The 15,214-nt window shown below is 39.4% G+C and overlaps 1 protein-coding gene across 1 annotated transcript in view; it reads right to left on the bottom strand.

Moving 5' to 3' along the window:
* Positions 1-15,214, bottom strand: part of LOC113964601 (collagen alpha-1(XXV) chain) — a 155,942-nt gene that overhangs the window by 95,321 nt on the left and 45,407 nt on the right. The window contains exons 4-5 of the mRNA XM_027677054.1: positions 12,417-12,443; positions 12,232-12,258 (exon numbers count right to left, since the gene is read on the bottom strand). The gene's annotated coding sequence lies outside the window, so the exon portion shown is untranslated. The remainder of the gene's footprint in view (positions 1-12,231; positions 12,259-12,416; positions 12,444-15,214) is intronic.

The raw sequence follows: 15,214 nt of genomic DNA, 5'->3' as shown, positions 1-15,214 counted from the left end.
AGCCATTTCTCACTTCAAGAGAGCTACGTAGAAAGCTTTGATTCTGGATTGCTGCAGAACTTGACAGCAGTAATAGTATACTTTGAAGTGCTTTGCATAATTAACATCCTGCTCCTCACATTCTGTTTAACATATGACATTCAGCACATAAACTGGTAGCACATACACAACTATAACACTGAACAAAAATGTACTGCTAGACCTTGGGTAGTCCATAATGGCCATGGTCAACGTTTTCAAGAAATACATAGCAGTGTTTTCATATCCAGAGCAAATTTTTTCCCCTCAAGCACTGTATGCCACTTATGGTTTCTCATATTCTACTCTACCAATATGTGCAGAACGTGCACCGTATTGTTATGAAAATTGAAGACTGTGGCAATTGTGTCCTGCTGTCACAGTACAAGGGGGTGAATTTTGCACTCAGTTCAACAGCTTTCTTATGCTGCCTTGTAGGGTGTGAATTAAACCTTCTGGAAAAGCTGAAACCTTATGCAGTTGAGCAGTGAACTCCTAAAAAGAAGGAAATCTCTAAGCCCTCTTGCTGAATTTAGCATAGCACACTCTCTGAAGCAGAGGCTTGTTCAACAGCAGAGAGACATTAGGCTGAGGAAGACAGAATAAAATATAGCCTGGTAGCTCTAAGCTCTCTCATGCCTGCACGACCACACGCCACCTCTGGGAGGTAGAGCTGGTGGCACAGCCCCTCTGCGAGGCCTGGAGCATACAGCTGCAGGATTGCAGCTTAGCACCTCTGAAAGGGAAGGCTGTGCCTGGCTCTTGCTGCTGGAAAAAGGGCCTTCCAAAAAGTCCTGTGTGAAGGCTCTGCTGGTGCAGCCCACGTTGCCACAGTGCACGAGGCTCTTTGCAGCCCAGCTGGCCTAGTGGAGAGCACCAACAGGCCAGGGCAGCCTGCCAAGTCTATCAGCTGCAGCAGATTCCTTTAATGCTGCAAATATTTGCTCTGTTCACCTCCACATGCAATGACACCAGAGATCCTCCAGATCACAAAGACTGCACCGGTCTTTAAAAAAAAAAAGGCAGAGTAACTTCCTGATGCATGCATGTCCTTCACTAGCATTTTTGAGTTGCATTTAGCATCTTTATTCCTGATACATATCCATGAGACAAGGAAGCTGAGACCCTGTAAGTGGGTCCTATAAAGCCAGTGGCAGTTTTACCAGCCTTCCCACTTCATTTGGATGAACTGTGGTGTGGCTAACTGCATTGCTCAGTGACCTGAAATCTCCTCTTTAGAAACGCATAAACAGAAAACAAAACCAAAAAAGGCTAAAACTACTAATATATAAAGAAATCCATTCCTGAGGCACTGCTAAGACTGGAATGATACATCATTTAGGAAACAGATGTATCGGATTTGCATTTGTCTTATTATGGAATATAAGTTAAAGAAGTTATTAGATAGTAATGTGCCAGAATGTTTACATCTGTGACTCATTAGCCCTGCTGTGCACATGGTCCATTTCTCTTCTAGATAAAACTACAGTATCCATGTAATGGAAATGAGAACAAACAAGAATCCTACAAAAGAAGCAAAATCTGAGCAGCAAGCAATAAAACTAATTTATTAAAAAATGAACAAACAGAAAATTTTTAAACAACTTCATTTTTACTCAACAGGATTACAAAACAGTAATTTTCAGTTACCTCTAGATTACCATATTTGCAATTTGACATTTTAAAATGCAGAAACTCAAAATTCAAACTAGTTTTATTTCATCTTGCCCATGAAGTAGAACTGGAAATTAATCAAGAAAGGAGCTTAATCATAAAATATGCTGGTTTGTCATGAAAGATTTTTTTTTCCTTGAGAAAAAAATTAAAGACTTTGGAAAGTTCTGTGTAGCTGTACACAAAATCATACAGCACTTCACAGTCCAGCCCCAGCAATCTCAATGCTTCCCAACACCACACAGGCAAGTTTAATATTAGCTATTAGTACTGCATTTCTCTGCCTATATAAACACCACATGAGAAAAGGGGACAAACCCATTCTTCCATCTGCAGCTTAGTTACTTCTTTCAGCTTGTTACCAAGTAGGACAAACCTTTCCTTTGCCCAAAGTGGTAATAATCTTAGACCTAATAGTCAGATACATGCAACGCCAGTTTGGACCTGCATCACCCCCCATAAGTAACACACCTCTTTGGCGAAAGACAGAAACACAGGAATATTAAATGGAACCCAGCAACAAAACTACAATGGGTCCATAGTTTTTGCATGCGTGGGAGGCTTTAGAAAGCATTGCATCTTCTGGCATCCATGAAAGACAATGTTGGCACACAATGAGCTTCTACAAAAGCATAAAAAGAGCTATCCTCTCCACAAAATGCGTTCTCTTCCTTTCCTGTCACTCTGCTATAAATATAGCCACAAATAACCCATAGATGTGTTTTATTTTTTCTCTATCTAAAGCTGTTCTCAACAACAGATTCAAAGTTACTCAATTTTCTCTTTATTTGGTTTGATTCTTGAACTGCACATAGGAAGGGTTCTTGTTCTACACCCTGGGAGGCCCTAGCAGAATACAAAACACTACAGTCATCAACAGCGACCACTGGTCTACTAAATTCCTCTGCTGACAGCTACTCAAGCTCACACTGAAATGCTAGCTGGTTACAATTTCTAAATTAGCACATTTGTTGCATACCTCACTGCATTTTTGCCCAAATGCCAAGGAAAACATGATGCTTGGTGGAGGCTAACAGCCATGTGACCACTTTAGAGTGTCCTGCTTACCTACCAGGAAGTGTAGGTAAAGCCTACTTGCCCCTATACAATGGCTACTGAGAGAACCAAAGGATGCCATAACATCGTATCATTCCCTCTGTCTACTCAGATGAAATAGTTCTCCTGTTACATTCACCACAGCCTTGGAGGATGTCATTCTCACTAGCTGTCCTAGATTTTTCACAGTACATTCAGCTTTGTCCATTGGCCCACATAAGGTCAATATTGTAAGCTCATCAGAATCTTGTCACATGGCCAGTACAATAACATTAAGCAACAGTGTTACTGGTTTTACACTATGCTGCGGACACCCCATTTTGACTATTGCATTTGCTTAGTATAGTAAATGTCACAGTTCTCCTTAGGATTTTCCTTCTGACCTGCCAGTAAACCCAAGCTACACAAGCTTGTTCCTGTGAAGACGTGGTAAATGAGACAGGAATTACCACCTGCTGTTCTCTTGCACTTCCTAAGGTTACAGCCAGCTGCTGCTATTTCACATCAAATCACACAGGCTTCAAGCCCGAGTGATCCCCTCACTCTTTTTGTGGCCCCTTCCCCCCCCCCCCCCCGCCACCTCCAGTTCTAATTAATCCCTCAGACTGAGTGCCAGTCCTGCAGCTAATTATTGTACCTGCCCTGGGGAATACAGTGTTTGGTATAACCCCGTACAATGCCATGGACTCTCAGCAGGAGCTCTTTTATATAATCTTTTTATCATAACTGCTGCATTCTCCATCAGCAAATCCTCTAAGAAAAACAGTGCACCACAACAAGACAAGGATCCAGGAATTTCTTTTCACTCAGACAAACATTCAGCAATGATTTGATTCGAATAAATTACGTAATGATTCAGACTTTGTATTACAACAACAAAAATGTAGTGTTTTAAGATCCAGCATAAACATATCACTGTAAAAGCATTATTTTCTATAACGACCTCTGTATTCACAGTGAACTCTACCTGACACCGCACTCAAAATGAATAAAACTGGAAAAAGCCAACACTTTGGTCCTATTATTAGATGAATTTTCAGTGAAGCAAATATTTTTTCCACACAATTCAACTGTGAGTTCTGATAAGTGATCACCATCTGACCTAGACAAAATACCCTTCCCAAACCTACTATTCTCCCTGAAAGTGGTGGTAGGCATCCAGATAACTGCAGGATGAGTTGGTCCTCTCCATAATCAAGTTGGTTCTGAAAGAAGAAATCTTCCGTCCTGGCTTATGTTTCTCTTCAAATTTTACACCTGCTGCACTTATGTGATACAGGTAAAGTGGCTCAAGCTTCCTCTATGATGTTTATTAGGACTGGATGAAATTTTATGAGAGTTGTTTTTGATCAAATTGGTCTAATTCAAATGTTCAGTGTTACAGCACTTCCGCGTGACAGCTGCAGTTTGAGATAAAGCAACTACATGATGTATTCTCAGTCACAGGACAAGGCTGTAGAAAAAGGAACAGGATGTACAGAGACTTCCTTCCTCACCATTCCTCTGGCATTACTAAAAAGGGGCAAGATGCAAACCAACTGGTGGCGGGTGAAGACACACACTGCCTAGCTCTTAAGAAGGAATGACAACATCCTTGTCTTGGGAGCAGGTATGTGGCACTCTCTCTGGAGTGTCACAGCTGTTCTGCATTCTGCAAGAGTACCTCAGGAGCCGAACATCAAAGGCATAGCTTGGCCCTGGAGAGTCATTCACAGCCAAAAGGATGCTCGTGTGAACTCTGAAAAGAGACACATCTCAAGTACAAGTGTCCCAATACTTTGGACAAAGTTGGCAGCCAGTACCATCTGAGTTCTTTCCTAACCTCTTCTAGTTACAGAGCTCAAAGTTACCTTGCTCCAATTTGTTACCCTACTTTCAGCTTAATGCAAACAGGGGAGCCGCAACAGCCCAATACTAATGACGTAGAACAGATAATTAGTCCCAGGAATGGAATAGGTAAATACCCCTGCTGCCTTCTGGCAGATAAGGAAACAAAGTCTCAGAAATTAAATTCACTGATCACAGACAAATCTGCATTAAACCAGGTGTCCAGCAGCTTTCTCAGTGACGTTACTTCAGCTAACAGAAGGAATCATGAACGGTTTTTTAACCTTCTTACTGTGGCACACTAAAAGTACAGTTCGAAACAGTGATTACTTGAACTATAATTTGATTTACACAGTACAATTAATAACAGAAGAAACGACTATGAGGGTAGTCATACTGGTAAAGTATGAAATTAAAGCAGCACTCTGAGTGTGCTATATGTTTGAAGTAACACTCAGTAAAACCAGAAAATATGCTTTTATACATAGATAAAAATATCATTTGAGGGAATACTATTACTATATCACCACTTCTGCTGCAGCTTTTGACAGTATAGTGATAAAAATGATATCAAAGAGTATTAAATCAGAAAAGAAAAAGCTGGGGACAATACTAATTATTGCTAATAAAAGCTACACAGTCCTTCTATTAAGGCAGATAAAATTCTGATAACGAGCAGTATTTATAGAAGAAATTACAAGAAACTTTAATATGATATAATCAAACATCATCAATTACAGAAAAAATTCATAGAATATGTTTAAATTATGCAAAATTATATTTAATTAACATAATACTCTGACTTCAGTATTATATATTTTCGCTTTGACAAGATGTTGATTGAGGATAAAAATGATCAGCATTGTTTTGGAAACAAAGCTTCCTATTAAATCACTGATTTACCTACATTTGTTACAGTTATCAATGCCTTCAAAAATGGAGTTTTGCTTTTGATGAAGGCAGGAAATCAGATTAATTTGTATACTACTATCTATTTGTGAAGCAAACCTGCTCCTTTCTTAAAAAAAAAAAAAAAGACAAGGAAAAAAAACCAAACCAACAAAACCCTCCACATAATACCAAAATAGGATGCCTTTAAAAGAGGATGAAAAGTTAATGGTCATGGTTTAGTCATCACTCAGTAACTAATATTTTGTAATTTATGATTGACGCACTGATTCAAATGACATGAATACAGGTTTTCCTGCATTGTCAGCAGGGGCAGGAAAAGGCTCAAAATATTTATTATATATTTCCTAGAAATGTATTAACTAATAGTAATAATACATGCATATTAAAACCAGACTTTTAAAAATTTTCATTAAAAAAAATCAGGTCAAAATTTATTGCTTGGATATCTTTAATTTCCCTTTAATATGAGACAGTATAAAAGTTGTGTCTATAATGTAGCAAGTGAAGCAATAATTCAATTTAAAAAGATAGCTGATATCTATATATATACACCCACATTTGTATTTAGTTATTTCAGTAAACAGACTGCTTCCAGGACTATTTCTGTTGACATTAGATAATTCCGAAATAGTTTGCCAGCACAGAAGAGTAGAACTTGCAAAACAAAGATTTTTCTCTATTAGACAGCAGAGAAGGAGCAAAATAATAAAAGTAAACAGAGAAAGGGAAAGGGTTAAATAGAAAAGAACATTATATCCCTACCCAAACCTAACTGCTTTACCAGGACTCAAGGAATGTTTTTAATCTTCAAGTCAATAAAGGTTAACACAATAAAATAAACTTTCTCTTCTAGACCTTCATCTTTCCTGCTGAGGACACTTCAGAGATATTATCAGTCTATGCTGACCCAACTAACACGAAAATTTACGTAAACATAGCAAAACATTTCACCTAGACCAAAACCAATTTAAAAGCAGCTGCTAGCTAATGATTTCTAGTCCTGATAAGCAAGAAATCTCTCATGTATGTGAACTAAAAGACAGAAGATATTTATTATGCCATTTACAGAAGGATGAGAAAAGACTAAGAAACCCAGAAACAGTAAAGTTGGAAAAGACCTCCAAGATCATCGAGTCTAACCTTTGACCAAACACCACCAAGTGCCATGTGCAGTCGTTCCCTAAACACCTCCAGGGATGGTGACTTCACCACCTCCCTGGGTAGCCCATTCCAATGCTTAATCATCCTTTACATGAAAAATTCTTCCTGATGTCCAACCTGAACCTCCCCTAGCACAGCTTAAGGCTATGTCCTCTTGTCCCGTAACTAGCTGCCTGGGAGAAGGGGCCAACCCCTACCTGGCTACAACCTCTTTTGAGGTGGTTGTAGAGAGAGATAAGGTCTCCCCTGTGCCTCCTCTACTCCAGACTAAACCACTCCAGCTCCCTCAGCTGCTCCTCACACAACTTACTCTCTAGACCCTTCACCAGCTTCATTGCCCTTCTCTGGACACACTCTAGCACCTCGATGTCTTTCTTGTAGTGAGGTACCCAAAACTGGCCACAGAATTTGATGTGTGACCTCACCAGTAATGAGTACAGCACACTGCTCTTGCTGGCCACACTATTTCTGATCCAAGCCAGCATGCCCTTGGCCTTCTTGGACACCTGGGCATATGGTCAGGTTCACGTTCAGCTGCTGCTGACCAGCACTCCCAAGTCCTTTTCCACCAGGCAACTTTCCAGCCATTCTTCCCCAAGCCTGTAGTACTGCATGGGGTTGTTGTGACCCAAATGCAGGACTCAGAGCTTCACCTTGTTGAAACTCAAACTGTTGACCTCATTCCATCAATTCAACCTGTCCAGATCCCTCTACAGAGCCTTCCTACCCTCCAGCAGATTAACTCTCCTGCCCAACTTAGTGTCATCTGCGAACTTAGAATCATAGAATCATAGAATAGGTTGGGTTGGAAAAGACCTCTAAGATCATCAAGTCCAACCCCTGATCCAACTCCAGTTACTATATCATGGCACTAAGGGCCACGTCCAATCTCTTTTTAAAAACCTCCAGGGATGGTGAACTTACTGAGGATACAGTCAATCCTCTCATCCAAATCATCAATAAAGATTTTAAACAGGACTTGCCCCAACACCGAGCCTTGGGGAACTTCACTAGTGACTGGCTGCCAACTGGATGTAACTCCACTCACCACCCTCTGGGCCCAGCCATCCAGCCAATTTTTAACCCAAACATGGGTGCACCTGTCCATGGGCTGCCAGCTTTTCCAGAATGCCGTGGGAGACAGTATCAAAGGCTTTACCGAAGTCCAGGTAGACACATCCATAGCTTTTCTCTCATTTAGTAGGTGGGTCACCTGGTCACAAAAGGAGATCAGGTTGGCCAAACATGACCTGCCTTTCTTGAAACCATGCTGGCTGGGCCTGATCCCCTGGTTGTCCTGTACGTGCTGCATAATCGCACTCAAAATGATCTGTTCCATAACTTTTCCCAGCACTGAGGTCAAGCTAATGGGCCTGTAGTGCCCCAAATGCTCTTTCTGACCATTCTTATAGCTGGGCATCACCTGGGACCTCCATGGTTATCCAGGATAAACGATGGAAACTCACTTGGCAAGCTCCTCTGCCAGCTCCCTCAGTTGGATCTCATCGGCCCCATGAACTTGTGTCTACGTGGCACAGCAGGTCTAACTACTTCCACCTGGATTACTTGGGGTCTATTCAGCTGCCTATCCCTATCTACCAGCTCATGGGGCTGGTTGCCCTGAGGATAACCAGTCTTTCTGTTGAAGACTGAGGCAAAGAAGGCATTAAGTACCTCAGCCTTTTAATCATCCTTGATGACAATGTTCCCCTCCGCATCCAATAAGACACTCAGTACTAGCTAGATCCATTCTCAGACATTCACCTCTGAAGACCTATTTCCATTATCAAGGTACAATCTCTACTTGAATAATACATCCTTTGCAAGTCTACCATTATGAAATCTTCAAAGGCTTTTTTTTAAATTGGAGCAGAGCGGAGCAACTGGAACCAAGCAGGAGCCTGACATCAGCATTTATTCTAACAGTCCACAGGCTAAACCCCATCATTTTTAATTTAGTCATGGCTGAGTACAGTAAAGGAAATCTCCCTGAACATTTTAAGGAGCCATGCCCTCTGCAAAAAGAAGAGCATCCAAATGACATACTAACATTACCATTTCTTATAGCGGTATTGAGAAAAACTAGCTCTGCATTTGACCTAAATGTTTAATCAACCAGAACTTTAGAGTAATTAGAGATCTGATATAAAAATACATAAAGAGATAAAAAAAGAATTTTTGTCAAATAAGATCGGTACATTTGAATGCATCCGTCACTACCTTATCTGTCTCGTGACTAAAAGCTCTAACATGCTGCTCAAATTACACTTAGGGTATGAATTTCAATATCACACTACTGGAATGTTGTTTTGGCTCACATTTTCTACAGGCAGTATGGGCATAAGTAGATTAAGCCACATGGCATTATGAACTAGAGCCCTTATGCTATCTCTATATGATGAAGGAGACTGATCCACAGATTACTTCTCAATACTTAAGAAAACTCCTCAGATTCTTAAAAAAAACCCCAAACACAAAACCCCAGACACATTATTCTAGAAAGTGCCTGACCCCTGGGCGGTATTTGCAGGGTTAAGTTCTTAGTGTATAAATTTACTGAAGATATCTTTAAGAAAACCTGAACTTCAAAGCAGTTCAGGATATATTCTGCATGTCCACTGGCTGTGAACAAGAACTTTTGAGATATCTGATTACTATTTTTACAGTTTTGAAATTATTTCAGAAAGAAGGATATCTCAAAAATCTCAAGGCCCAAGGTGAAAACTTGGGCCTTGAGATGGGTCAAGATGAGATCTTAAACTTTTTAAAATTTTAAGGTCTCATCTTGACATGAACAGTCTTTACATTTTATTTTGATTTCTCTTACTAATGAAAATGCCTAGAAGAAAGAAAGCAGCTTTTCTAAAGAATAAGGGTAATTCTGGAATTTCAGTCCAATAAAGATCTTTGTTAAGCTAAATGCGTGTTTCAAACCAATATATAAAAACATAAAACCAAAGAAGCTTCAGGTATCTTATCTGCAAAAGATGAATTAGATTTACAGTGTTCACCACTTTCAGATATTATATCCAATCTGTCTGCTAACTTGTCAAATCCAAGTATTAATGTCATGCCTCAGTTACTTTCAGGTACAATATATTTCTTGAAAATAATACTGTATGGTATTACCTCCAAACCCATTAATTTTACATAGGCATGATGGAAAACTATGTGCAAAGGTAACCAACCAGGTTTAAATGGGTTTAGTTTCATTTGGTGCATGACTGGCTTCCACAAAGAATTTCCATTAATTAAATTGTAAATTGCCTGGCAAGCCGAGCAGATTCACCCTGAAGACAGTCATCAGAGGAGGTAACTGATGTACCATGAAACATAAAATGGTCAGAGGCTTCATAGTACTTACTACTGGTGAAACACACAAGGCAAAAAAGGAGAAGCTGCTGTAGAACACATTCAAAATAGATAAAGAGAAAACCAACAACACTGGTCAAATTACCCAAGTTAGACCCATATACTTAAAAAGGAGGGACTTTACTACAACATGCATTGACTAAAAAATTGGTGAAATTTCAGATAGCCCAGAAGGTGCTATTCACCACTAAAGTTATTGAACTCCTTTTTCGTAATCAGATACATAATTCAGTCTCAGCTGATAGCTGCTGCTGCAGATACAACTTTGTAATGTCCTTATATATGAATTCCTTAGGTCGCAAATTCTCTGCTTTTAATCTGCACTTGAGTTACCAAACCCACAAAGTAGCTATAACCATTCTGTATGGTTCACTAAGGACTCCACTGTCTTCCAGTATAGGGCGTATGTCTTGGTGAAGTGGGCACAACAGTCCTGCAGTCCTTGCAGGTTCCACCTACAACACTGAACAAACTTGCATCTTCTTATTGGGTATTGCCAACACTTCCAGTCCAGGGACTGAAAGCCACACATGCTTAACCACTTTCTAGTTCTTACATCTCTCCAATATTTTGCCAAGATTTCTGCATCATCATTCCCTTGCATTAATCCCACTTGTTTTGTTTTCCTGTGTTCAAACCTCTGAGTCTTTCCTTGGAAACTTCTCCAACACTTGTAATTCTAGATTCTTATTCTCAGCTATGTAATAATGTTTACAACATTGCTCTTCCATATTTGTTACTGAATCCCTCTCCAATACCTCCATAAAATTTGTTCTTTTGAATCTAAGGTCACAGTTGTGAATGCAAATGTAAGCACACACATTCTCCTGAATGTAAGGCCACTTAATGCAAGCACAACAGCACACACAGACTCTGACATGCCATCTGAATGGAGCATCCTCTCCAAAGCCACAGGCACTGCTCTGCTCTCCTCCCCTGTCCTCCGTCTCCTCCCATTCTCCATGAAGTTCTGTAGCACAGAATCAACCAAAATATATAGCCCAGCATGGCCTCTGAGAGATACTAAATTTGCTTAGAAGTTAAAAGGAAATTCTTACATTATTCAGAATGTTTAGTCTGTATATTAATGAGCTTAGAAAAGAGCATAATATTCCTCACATTGTTACTCTCTACTTTCTTTTACTTCTTGAAGTAGTTTTCCAATTCTTCTTATTGAGTTTCAACTGAAATAATATTTAAAGCTGTTCACTCTTAGGCCGCTGTCTTTATAAAGTGTAATTGTATCACCAAGCATAACACGACACCCTGGTAGTTAACACTGGTAGCACCAACATCAAAATCAGCTGTAAAAGCATGTTGTGACTTTAGATAATGTTACTGACTGAAAAAAGTAAAATTCAATTAAATCAAATTATACGAAACAAAACAGTAGAATAAAATAAAGTTGCAAATTCAAAATATTTAACATAGTTAACAGAAAAAAATAATCCGTGGAACACACTGTTATGAAAAAATTTATAAACATGTAACTGAAGAGAGTTACTATATCATTCAAACAATGTAACCAAGCGTTTTCTAATGAAGCACAGATGTAAAGAACAGAGAAGTAGCACAGCCTATCTATCTTAACTTTCACACCTGTATTTCTCTATTTGTCTGTTAAAATAAACATGATATTTAGAAATTAAAAGAACCTTTACATTTCCTAAACTAAACCATGTTCAAACTGTTTGGATATTATTACAAGGTGATAATACTGTTATTATTAAAAATATTAAATACATACATGTCAGGAAAAAGAGCTAATACATGCATACATTATATTTGTTTATAATTCACTAAATATTAGCTACATTTTACATGAAATCTAGAAGGACATTTATTAGAAACCCACTGGCCCTCTGCATAGTAGAAGCCCATGCATGGTGTGAACACGTTGCTGGGGAAGCTAAACAGTTTGGTTAGGAAAGCCAGTTTTTATACAGCAGAGCAAAATGCCTGAGAAACCTACTGCCACCCATAATGGAAATTGTGTATTTTAGTGCATTACTATTGCACTACTCAAATCTTCCCAGACGCTACCTGGTCACGTTCAGTATTACTGTCCTGCAGACACTTACTTCAACATGCAGGGTAAATGCAGCTAATAAGCATAATTAGCTCAGACAGTGTATTTAATTTAGTTTTGCACTAAAGACTAATTGCCTATTCAGCGAAGGGGAAGTGTAACATTTTTTTTAAGATGCTTACCCGAGGGCCCTGATCACCTTGATCTCCCTGCAAAGTGGAAAGATGAGATGATAGGTTTAACACAGCATCTGTGTGCTACCCAGCTCTCTTATATAATCTAACATTACACTGCATCAATACAAACGGTCTCTTTAGTTCATGCTGGGAGAGCTTTCCATTCACCTTGTAAGAACTCATCCACTCACCTTCTCGCCTTTTGGACCAGGAGGGCCCTGAAAGAAACAAAAGCAAAGATGCATTACTGATACTGATTAAGTCCTGGGACACAGCAAGAAATAGGTCTGCACCAACTTGCAGTTTCTTCCCAACAATGTATTTCCTTACAATTTTTCACTCCAAATGCCAGGGCTATTCTAGAGATGCCTTTTTCACTTTACTAATAATAGGCAATATGCAGTTATTTCTTGAATAGTTTGCTAACCCTGTGTGTTGAATCAGACTACTTATACAAGCAAAACTATGCCTGAAATGACAAAATTTCTGTTGATTTCAGTTACGGACAATAGTTTATCTCCTATCAGATATGAAAGTTTCCTAAGACTGTAAAACTTCTTTGCAGTGCAGCTAATAAATTCAGAGACATATAAATCTGTCATGTATTTTGGCACCCTCCTTGTCTTAGATTGCCAAAGAAAAATGGATTAGGAAATCTAAAAGTAGGGGTTTCATTCCTTTCTTTGGCAATACTGAAGTTGATGTTTAGCCTCAAGCACACTGTTTTAGGCAAAATGAGCTCTTTGTAGAACATGATTTTGCAGAAGTACTGCTTATTTGTTACTTACCACCTGACAAACAGTGAGGTGATAGAATCACAAAACACTGAGGTCCTTTCCTATTCCATTTTTATTGAGCACCTTCTATAAAGCTACCAGCAGGTTTCTAAAACACTAGTTTTTCAGGTTAGTATCTTGTGAATAAAAACGTTATCAATCTGCAGAGAACTGGCTGCTTACATAATGCAGACTTTACCTCCAGCTTTCTGAAAGATATGCAGGTGTTTCATTACAAAGAAGGACCTGAGATACATATGAAAGCAGCTGGAAACAGAGAAGGAGCCACCCAAGCTAGCAGGGTCCACTGTTGTAACACAAAGACAGGGTGTGTGAGGGTGTGTGTCTGTGTGTATGCATGCAGAACAAGAAAAGTTTGTCACCAACAACCCATGTAAAAATTCATGTGGTTCACACAAATGCAATGGAAGGAAGGTCAGTCTGCTGTGTATTAAAGATGTGATCAGCCACAGACAAGTCTTTGAGAATCCTTATTGTAGCCAATTTTCTGCTTACTTTTAAGGGCTTCTGATGCATACCAGAGAACAGCATCTGCGGCTAAATCTTTCAAGGAGTTAAAACACATGCCTCTCCTTCCATAACCTGCCATCTGCATAGTTTGCTGCAGAGGATATAGAAACAATTTTGTCTCCTGACATTCCTACATGTCCTTCAGGAAGGACAGTGTTCACCACTAGCTGAGTGGAAACTATCCGCTCAATTAACTATGACCCCTGCCCACTTTGTGTTGCCCTGAAAGCATTTGGCCTCTTTAAAAACAAATTAAACAAAATAATTTAATGAATTATTTAAGGCTGCACCTTTCAGGTCCCTCTATCTATTTTTTTTTATACTTTAGCTCTTACTGCCCCTCTCCAGCTCAAATGTTCACACAAATACATACTGAAAACTACATGCAGCACCGCCTACTTTTAGCTACAGACTCCACATATATGTACTTTGACGTGACATTAGAGTAGAGCACATTTTAAGCAGGTCTTTATTAAAATTTACACATCCACGCCATGGAGCTTGTGAAACTGCAAACATACCATCAGTAACACAATAATTGCATGATGGGAAAAACTAAAATCAGTCAATGCTGGCTGTTATTGCCTTTTTCACCATGAACATCGAGCACAAGTGAAGCACTGCGCTCATGTGTTCCATCTCCTCGAACTATCAAGTCATTACTGGCTCTGAATATCTTTTTGGTTACAAACTGCAAATAGCATGACCCCTATCTGCTACATTCAGAATCCTGTTTCTTGGGCCTTAGGCATGAAATTATAGATAACATGACATGACTGAGACTGTAGACAGATGTTGACTTGTGGGAGTTGTTGCTGCCTTTGTTCAGATGCTCAATGTCATTCTTACGCCCAGGGGTGGCCCTGCTTCTGGTGGGTTTTGGCTCAGAACTTTTCTGAGGCGTGCTTGCTACAGTTCTGCCTATTGGCAGAAACTAAGACAGCACAGATCACATCAGCTGCCTGAATTAAGCCGGTTCACTGGAACAGAAACAAGTTAGAGTGTGCTCACATGAGGGTTTATCCAGCAGATCTGCAGGGCTGCTAGACTGTCTCCCTTGTACAACTGCTGGCAATATCCTCAACCATCTCCAGCTGCAGAAGTGGCCCCTGCCTCTACCCTGCATATTTTCCTCTGTTAAGAGTTCTCTGAAAGCACAGTCCATAGCCAAACATGCTTTTTAGTAAGACTGAATCGTGTATCTCAATTAAAAATTTTGTTCTCCTTTTTCTATGCAGGACTTTCTGAAAATTACCTGTCCACATCATATTCAGAATTCCAGCTTGTTTTTCATTGCTTGGTATTTGCTCTCTCTGAGTGACACACACCATTGTTTCTATCAAGTCATCCTTCCAGCACATACATTTTTCATACAAAGTATTCATAAATATCTGACAATTTTATTGTACCAGAAGTTAAAAACAACTTTTCAAAAGGCCACAAGAGCATTTCTGGTGTGAACATTCTCAGAAGTCTCTTCACTTGTATTTGCAATGCTTTTGTTTTCCTCAAGAGTCTTGAAAAACAAACAAACAATTGCAAACAAAAATAGCTCTTTTGGATGCAAGTGAAGAGAACCAGTGAGATTTCTTCAGACGAAAATTAATGCAGTACTTTCATGGCTTGTTCACCCATCTCTGGCTTCCCCCCCATTGTTTCAATTGTCCTCTATTGTTTCTGCA

Source organism: Neopelma chrysocephalum, unplaced genomic scaffold, assembly GCF_003984885.1.
Source record: "Neopelma chrysocephalum unplaced genomic scaffold, ASM398488v2 Primary Assembly neopelma1_42b, whole genome shotgun sequence".
NCBI lineage: Eukaryota > Metazoa > Chordata > Aves > Passeriformes > Pipridae > Neopelma > Neopelma chrysocephalum.
This window is presented reverse-complemented; position numbering and strand designations above follow the sequence as displayed.